The sequence below is a fragment of the Gymnoscopelus microlampas genome, assembly GCF_963454915.1.
Source record: "Gymnoscopelus microlampas genome assembly, chromosome: 7".
NCBI lineage: Eukaryota > Metazoa > Chordata > Actinopteri > Myctophiformes > Myctophidae > Gymnoscopelus > Gymnoscopelus microlampas.
Window position 1 is genome coordinate 34,480,957 of NC_139944.1, and position 9,187 is coordinate 34,490,143.

Here is a 9,187-nt window from a genome sequence, read left to right on the forward strand (position 1 = left end):
GCCAGGCCGAAAGGCGAGAGAGTATGTTTTGCACCCTGTCCGTCCGTGTGTCCGTGTGTCCTGTCCGTACGCTAGCAGCTAATCTCCAGCACCGTTGGCCCGGTTGCTGTGAAACTGTGCACACACACTCCCTGGATGCCAATTCAGAACCTCTGCCTCAAATCTTTCACATGGGCCTGTTATAGCGCCACCAGGAGGCCGATTTATGCAAAAAAACATTTTTGTTATATTACTCCTACAGATTTTATCCAAACATCATGCAAATCGGTACACAGTATCTCTATAGTCATGTGATCAACACGGATCTGTCCGATTTCCCATATTCCATCCTCATTGGCTGGAGTTGGCTTCCAAAGTTTGCAGGATTGGTCCGTTTTGAACAAAATGCCTCAAATCATGAACACAGTGTGCGATTACAAATACAAATACTGTACAATGTAAAATATGAATCTTGCATATCCCCGCATAGTATAGAAATTCCCTAAGACTTACTTGTTTTCCTAATTAATTACACAACATTATCGTTCGCCTAGCACTCTAATTACATCTAGAAATGCACTTTTGGGTCCTGACCCAATGGTTGGGAAATATTCTACTGGCAATATCTTGGAATTACGTAAAGAACACATACTGTAAGTAGTATAGGGGTAGTATAGGGGTAGATTCCACACCAGCAAGGGAAAATAATATACAATGGCTTCATATAGATAGCCAATATCTCTGCTATCCATATAATAAATAAATCAAGAGAATCAAGAGGGGTTTATTTGTGTCACTCATACAGGTATACAGCGTGATGTTGGTGGGACATATTCTACAGAGATTGTGCTAACACAACAAAACGATATAACAAGTCGTAGATAGAAGTCATTAGATAGAAATGAAGTTAAAGTAGAAGAGGTGAATGTCAGGTATGATAAACCTCTTTAGACAGTTATGATATCTTAGCAGCAGTGTAAAAATGGAGAGCAGAAGGCATGAATATGCTAAAATGTTCCTTCTTGCTCCTGTGAAATGAGTGTGTGCCCTGTCATGACTCTGTATTATTTTAGGAATTGATTAATTCTGACAGATTGAGGGCATTGTAGGCTCTGACTTATATATGTCGTTTTATCTCATTTTATAGACAGGGAAACAGGAGGGATGAGGGAGGTTTGGAGGAACAGAGAAAGGGAGGCAGAGAGGTTAGCAGGGAGAATAAGAGGCAATGGAGAGAGATAGCATGATCGCCTGGTCACAGGGATTATGAGCACACCACAGCAACAACAACAACAACAACTTGGAGGCTGAGCAGAGGTGGAAAAAGTAAGTAAAGTACGGTAAGTAAAAGTAGCAATACTGTAACACAATGTAAAAATACTCACTGTGGTATTGTGTTCTAGTATTATACTCATTGCAATACTGGAATATTTAGTAAGTAAAAGCCCTGTATTTACTTGAGTAAAAGTACAAAAGTATTGGTATCAAAATACACATAGTGCCAAAGTAAAAGTACTCAAGTTTGTCCAAATGTGGCACACTTTTTTGAAAATAGCAGTTCTACAAGTTCACAATGCGTTGTGATGCGTTGTGAGCTTGTACTGTAGTTCGGCTATGTTCGAATAGCTGAAGTATATATTTACTGAATTGGTAAATTTATGTTTTGAAATAATTATCAAAATCTTCAAAGTTACTTGTAACTAAAATGTTCAAATAATTGTAGTGGAGTAAAAAGTCCAACATTTGTCTCTGAAAAAGTCCAATATTTGTCTCTATGTAGTGAGTAGAAGTATTGAAAAAATAAAATACTCGGGTAAAGTAAAAGTACCTAAAAAAGATATAGGATTAAATATATTTGTGTTTGTGTCTTCATGGGTGCAACAGTTAATTGAATTAATCGTTTTAAATCGATAAAAAAAAGGTCGATAATTGAATCAAATAATCGATTAATAATCGATCCCTATTGTGGGCTTGTCATTATTGTCGAAAAGCTTAAAAATGTCCCCAAAATGTAAAAGAATAGTTAAAATGTCCGATCCACAAGCTTCATGACGCGATGCATCACATTGTGAGCTTGTAGATCTGCCATTTTAAAATAGATTAAACGCTAAGAAAATATTCGACAGTTTCAGCCCTATTTGTCTTTGCTGCCTCTCCAGTATACTGTAGGTCCATAATAGGATTACAGTATACAGTATTTTCACCTTCAATGTTTTTTTGCATTTTTTTGCATGTAGGCCTACTTTAAACCCCTGACAGTTTTCATATTATAACGGGATTCATATTTGTATTAATTTTTGCATCATACGTTTGTAACAGCATTGCCTTCATTAGAGTGTGGAATATTTCACAGTGATGAAACAATTGTCACGGTGAAATAAAAGGTGCACTTCCCAAAGGTGTGTGTGCATCCATGTGTGCCTTGGAAGCTTCTACTGGTGTAATAGCTATTTTGTCAAGAGAAAAAAATACTAATGCTATTAAAGGTTATGGTTGTGTTTAGTTGAGTCTGGGGAGCAGGGCAATGAGTGACTTTATTAAAGGCTTTGGAGCAATAATGTCCTTTGGCTCTCAGCGGTATTGGAGGTTTGCTGAGAAAGCAGGACAGCAGTGGGTCATGTTTCCAGAGGAGCACACAGCACAGCGCAGAAAGTCAGGAACGCAAAGGTGGCCTTCTGTACCCGTCCCGCCTATAGCAATGGTTCTCAAAGTGGGGTCTGGGAACCCCCAGTGGTCCTTCAGGGGGTTCTAAGGGGTCCCCAGCAAAACCAGTTAATATTATAAAAATCGGTTTAACCACTTTAACCCTGTTTTATACATTGGCTATTCAAAAAGCTCTACATGCTGTAAGTCCCACCATTGACATTTTCAATCCAAACTGAAGACCCACCTTTTTTTTCAAACTGAAGACCCACCATGTCAAGGACCTTGGGGGTCCTTGACAAGTATTGACAAAGGGTGAGGCCGCACAGCTCTTAGCCACGATGCAACAGTTTATTTAAAAAGAAACCAAGGATTCAAGAGTGAAGTCTTCCTCAGGGTTTCCAGGGGGTCCTTGACATGAAATGGTTTGAGAACCACTGACCAATAGAAATTGCTCCATAGGATATGTAGGAACTTATTTTGTATACGTTTTTATAAATGTGTATATTATTTTTCTTGTATAATATTATTTAAAAAGAAACCAATATTTCAACAGTGAAGTCTTCCTCAGGGTTACCCGGGGGTCCTTGACATGAAAAGGTTTGAGAACCAGTGCACTGACCTATAGAAATTGTGAATGTCATCACTATTATTTGCTCATCTTATGGTCTTATCAGTGTACATGTTGTTTACTAAAGGGATCAGTTGACCTTGGGGCTATAGTCTATCTTTTCTTCGGCATGCATGTCCTCCCTCTCCCCTCACCTCTCCTTCGCTGTGGTAATCAATCATCAGGACACACACGTATCAATGCCATTTTGTACTTAATGGGAAAGGTAACTTTGAACCAGTTAATCATAGCATCTAAGGGTGAGCCCTTTATAACAGTGGTTCTCAAACTTTTTCATGTCAAGGACCCCCAAAATGATATGTATTTGGCCACGGACCCCCATCTCAAAATATTTTGTTCCAGCGACCCCCAGAAGCAAAGATTTGAGTTAAAAATGTTCGCTTTAAAAATATATATATATTCAAAGATTTGCACAAGTGTTCACGTTTTTTCAAAAATAGCAGATCTACAAGCTCATAGCGCAGCACAGTGCCGCGCTATGAGCTTGTATATCTGCTATGTTTGAATAGCCAAAGTATAAAAGGTTAAAGTGGTTAAAATGATTGTGATGCTATATTAACACATTTTGCTGTGGACCCCCTGGAACCCCCTCAAGGACACCTGGTGGTCCCCGGACCGGCGGACCTCACTTTGAGAACCAATGCTGTACAGTATGTGTGAATGGGAGATATAAAAGGTCCTCTTTCCTCCTCCATAGAGGTTGGGACTGAGTACCCAAGGCATGATCAAACACATTCAAATGCGCTGTGTTTGCCCAAGCCTCTTATATTCCATTAGTCTTTTATATTGCTTTCAGCGACCGTGAGAAGTGTTTGGAATTCACATGAACAGATTGTGACCTCAGAAGTGGCTTTGATTGTTTGTTTTTATGCTCCAGAAGAAAGTGTGTGCAAACGCTTTGAATCGAAAAGGTCAAAAATGGTCAGAGCAAATATTGCCTCTGCATCGCCTTCAGGTCTATGCTGTTCTTGAGAATAGACCAGACAATGGCAGCACAGGAGGGAGAGAAACGTGCTGAGATTTAATGTTTGTGATGTGCTCTCGTGACTCTGTATGTACGTATGTGTGTATGGAAAATGGACTATATGCAGGCATCATGTACTTGAAGATTTCTTTGGCTATTCAAAAATAGCAGATCTACAAGCTCATATTAAGCATGTAGATCTGCTATTTTTGAAAAATCTTGAAAATGTGTGCAAATCTTGGAATATATATTTTTTTAAGCGAACATTTGTAATATATTTAGTTCCAGGGACCCCCAGAAGCAAAGATTTGAGTTACAAATGTCCGCTTAAAAAAAACAAAACAAATATTTGCACAAATCTTCATGATTTTTCAAAAAATAGCAGATCTACAAGCTCATGGGCTATGAGCTTGTAGATCTGCTGTTTTTGAATAGCCAAAGAAATCTAAAATGACAGGGATGCGTTCCCGGATTGAATGGGTTAATATGGGGATGACTATTTTATTCTGTGGAATTGACACCACTACACTAATGAGAAACAGTCAAAGACAGACAATATTAAGGTCATGTTGGGTAAATGTATAATAACCCTCTTTTTGGAGCCAAAATAATCTCATGCATCTGCAAAGAAAGAAGATCCATGTGCGGATTTTCCTGTGTGGATTTTTCCTACATGAATTATCTGTAGTTAACTTGGTATCGGGTCACACATGTTAGAGTCATTATGCGGCGAACTCATAGATCTCATCACAGTGTGCTGAAGGAATCTTAACATTGACTTACCGTGACTATGAATAAAGCATGAGAGAACCCATTCCCCTTTATATCCTGTGCATAGGATGTGCATGGCTCAAGTTCAGTGTGGATGTATGCTAACAGGCCTTTGCTAGTCACAGTTGTATACAGCTCAATTTGAAACTGCACTGCATGGCATACTAGATCACGGGGCCAAGAATCAACAGCAAGCAAATCTGCACAGATTGAGATTATTATATTTAAGATATTGATTTGTTATAAGAGGAAATGTGGATCAAACTTGGCAGATCAATTTTCATTATTGGCATAATCATGAATATCCTCATGAGTGCAAACTGTCCTCTTTACCAACTTGAAAAAAGCTGTTGAGCTCACTACCATATCAGAGTTCACATTCTCATACTGTACTACTATGATCACAATTAAAGCCAGATCAAGTGAATGTGACAACATTTTTTCACTTCTGTCTATCTTGAAAAGGACCATGGTTTGGTATTTCTCACTCTGTTGGCTAGCAGTAATGTTTGATGACACAAAAGTGTCCCCTGCGGAGGGTAGTGCGATTGGCCAAGCGCGACACAGGGGCAGGTGTTTGAGCAGAGCTAAAAGGATTCTGAAGGACAAACATCACCCCAGCATTCTGTCTGTTTGGGCCGATGTGGACAGGCAAGTGCCTGCAGTGTCTCAAGGTCACCACAGAGAGACACGTCAAAAGGCTGCCCCCCTCCGCCAGGTCAAACAGTAAACACCCCTTTTCTCACAACAGACCACACAATTGGGCCTGATTCACTAAGCTGTTTACACCAATATTTTGTACGTACCGGCATTTACGTAAAGACGCAGGTCCGCTCAAACTCACGTCTGCTCGGAGGCAGACTTACATGGGACCAAAGCTTGCATATGTCATTAGCCTTATTCTTCACGCAAAATCAATTACAATAGTGCCAAACCTCAAATAAAATATGTATGTGCCCAACATTTGTCAACACATTAAAAAAAAAGCAATAATATGTCAAACAATCTATTGCTTGTATGCATATTATAGACATGATACAAATTCAACAGATTTTTTATTTCTTTTCAGTTGACGCATTTAGAGCTGAATTATTAGGTCCCAGGCTCAGCATGTTTGCCGTTTTAGCAAGTGTGGCCACAGTTGCGTGTATTGGATTTTCATGCCAACTCTAATGTTAATAGGTCACGACCCTTTTCGGTTGTGACCTATTCATTTATAATATTGACCACATCACGTGAACGCAGTCTTACCATCATGAGGATACAGTATGGATGAAATCCAGCTGTGTCCATTACTCTATTTCCAATTACGATGTAGGACAGTGGAGGACAGATAATCAATGAAGCTCTGATAAAAGATTATTGGATATTGGCGGATTCCAGGGTCATCTTTTTACCTCGGCAAAGGTGAGTGAGCAATTGTTCAGTAGAAAGGGCTTATATAAAATCCTTTCCAAGTTTTATTAGTCTTTGGTCGTAAGGTTAAACTTTGTGTAAACTAACTTCTCATTAGACGTGAGAGCTGGCTATTTAATCGCGTGAGGGACTCGCATGCGCTGATCTACAAGTTGTCAAGTGGGTGCGTCCCGCCGCGTTGTAAGCTTGTAGATCTGTCCCTTTTGAAGAGAGCTGACGTCTTTCGTCTGTTTCCAGTTGCCTTTCATGGTCTTAAAGGAGGGGTTCACCCAAAAAAGGATTTATTTTCTATCAATTACACACCCCATGAAGCCTTGAATACATGGATTTGTTTAGTTTTTTGTCGCATTCCTAAGCCAATAATTTGATGCCCGGGTGTATTTCCGGTAGGAGACACAAATAATCTACTTTGTGTCTCCTACCGGATACATTAGCCGGTAGGAGACAGGAATCAAATTATTAGCTTAGGAATGCGACAAAAACACAAATAAATCCATGGATTCAAGGCTTCATGGGGTGTGCAATTGATAGAAAATAAGTAATTTTTTGGGTGAACTACTCCTTTAAATGGGGCGTAGAGCAATGCAATGATCTCCCACACGCATATGACTTTTAGGCAAAAATGAGGAACACCTGTGATCCGCACATATCAGGGATGCATTATTATACACGTTATTTACGACCAGCTTAGTGAATCAGGCCACTGATTTTCTTTCTTTCTTTTTGGGGATAACTACAACCTTGGCACATATTGCACATACTATTTACTGTATATTCTGTATATCCTGGTTGCTAAATTCATCTCCCTTCATATTCTGCACACTCTCATTTTGATGCTAAAGGTTTTACATTTAGTTGTCTACTTTTTAACCTGTTTAATGGACTAGAGAGAATTTCAGACAAGTCTACACATTTTCCCCTTAAAACAAGCCCTGAACCAGCGCCTGAATACAGGTGTTTTCAGTTGCTCTTGCTGATTACACCTCTAGTCAGGTTGAATCTGGGTAGAGCTATGCTGACGCCCAGTAACCTATGACCAATTAGAATTGATAGGAAGGTAAATTGCCTGCCCTTGGAGGTGTACCAAGGGAAAACTGAGGGAGTAAAAAGTAGTATGGGGGAGCTGTCCCTAAAATCTAGTTTGAGCACGACCAGTGCCATATAATTGAGTTGCGTCACCTCCGTTCACTTCATCGGGCCAGTCTTCTACAGAGCCTTCTATTGGCGAATAGTGACAAAGCCCTGAATCGGACGTTTACGAAATGCACTGGAGTCTATGAGCGTTTGTCACTATTTCGAGTTTACATCAACCACGTGACCGGCGCTTTCTGCCCCCTAGTTGATGTAACTCTCCAATAGAAGGCTCTGTGCACACCCACACAGCCCTGAAAAGAGGTGTAATCAGCCAGAGGAATGGCTGAGCGCGAGGGATTATGTTTTCACTATTGTGAGTCCGTCTGTACGTCTGACCATCTGTAAAGCTAATCTTTTGCCACAAATCATGAACACATTGGTGTAAAACTTTACATGCACACTCTGAGTAGCCCCAGGAAGATCTGCACCCCAACGTTTTAAATCAGCTTCATGGTGGCACTATAAGAGCGAGGTCGCAACACAGCCCTGGCAGCTATCTGTACTCCGAGGAGCGCACTTTTCTAGCTGAAAACTGTAATTGGGCCTACTCATTAAGATTCAAGAGGTTTTATTTGTGTTCAGTGCATTTTTTTTTCTTTTCCGTCAGTGATTAGACCTTTTTTCACAGCAGTCATATTGACATTAAATAGCATGTTAAACACAGGTGTTACAAATGATACTAATTATGGTTCCATTTCCAATAGAGGCTATCAGGAAGTAATGTGGGAACGCCTACTGAGTGGCAAAAAAATACTTTCTGGCCTTGACAGCCCATACATCCAAACAGAAAAGTCTGTTTAATCTGTTTGTATTAAACAACGTTAAACTCACCAACATGGCAGCTGTGCAGAAAGCTTGAATAATCCTCTTTCTATCTGCAAAGTTTTTGTTTCATAAAAATCCACCGTAGACATGCTATGAGCTACTTTCTGTCAATACATTCTGTGCAGGTAATTCCTTTTCGAAGTGTCAGAGTTTGGATGTGCTCGTTTTCAATAATGCAACGTCCTGCTGCCTCCTACATTATGTGCAAATTAGAAACAGGTGGTACGAAGGACCATTGAGTTATTTCCACTCCAAACTCCAACACTCCATGCTGCTCAATGTTTTGCCACTCAGTCTAGATGAGGGGGCGTGTCCTGGAAAAGTGACGCATGTGCATACTCTCTATAGCAGCTCCTTGATTGTGGACCACGACCTTAACTAGTGTAATTCTTAACTCCAGTGTTTACCCTACTCTCAATTTGGGTAAAGCACTTATACATGGGTCTCCAACAGGGGGTCCGGGACCCCTAGGGGGTCCGCCAAATCTTTGTGTGATGTGATTTTTATTTTTTACATTAACCACTTGAACCCTAGCATCCCTTCTCTGAGGAGAACTTTAGCCAAAAATATCCGATCTACAAGCTCACAACGCCTCGCGCCGTGAGGCGTTGTGAGCTTGTAGATCGGCTATTTTTGGCAAAGAGGTACGTATGGGTGTAGAGGGGAAAAAGAAAAGTTTTTAAAAAAATAGGTTAATCTGAAACACAAATGTACACAATATAGAGGGGGTCCCTGCTTCATCTCTGTCTCAGCTAGGGGGTCCTTAGGCTGAAAACGTTGAAGACCCCAGCACTAATACATAATAAATAATAATAATAAAGATA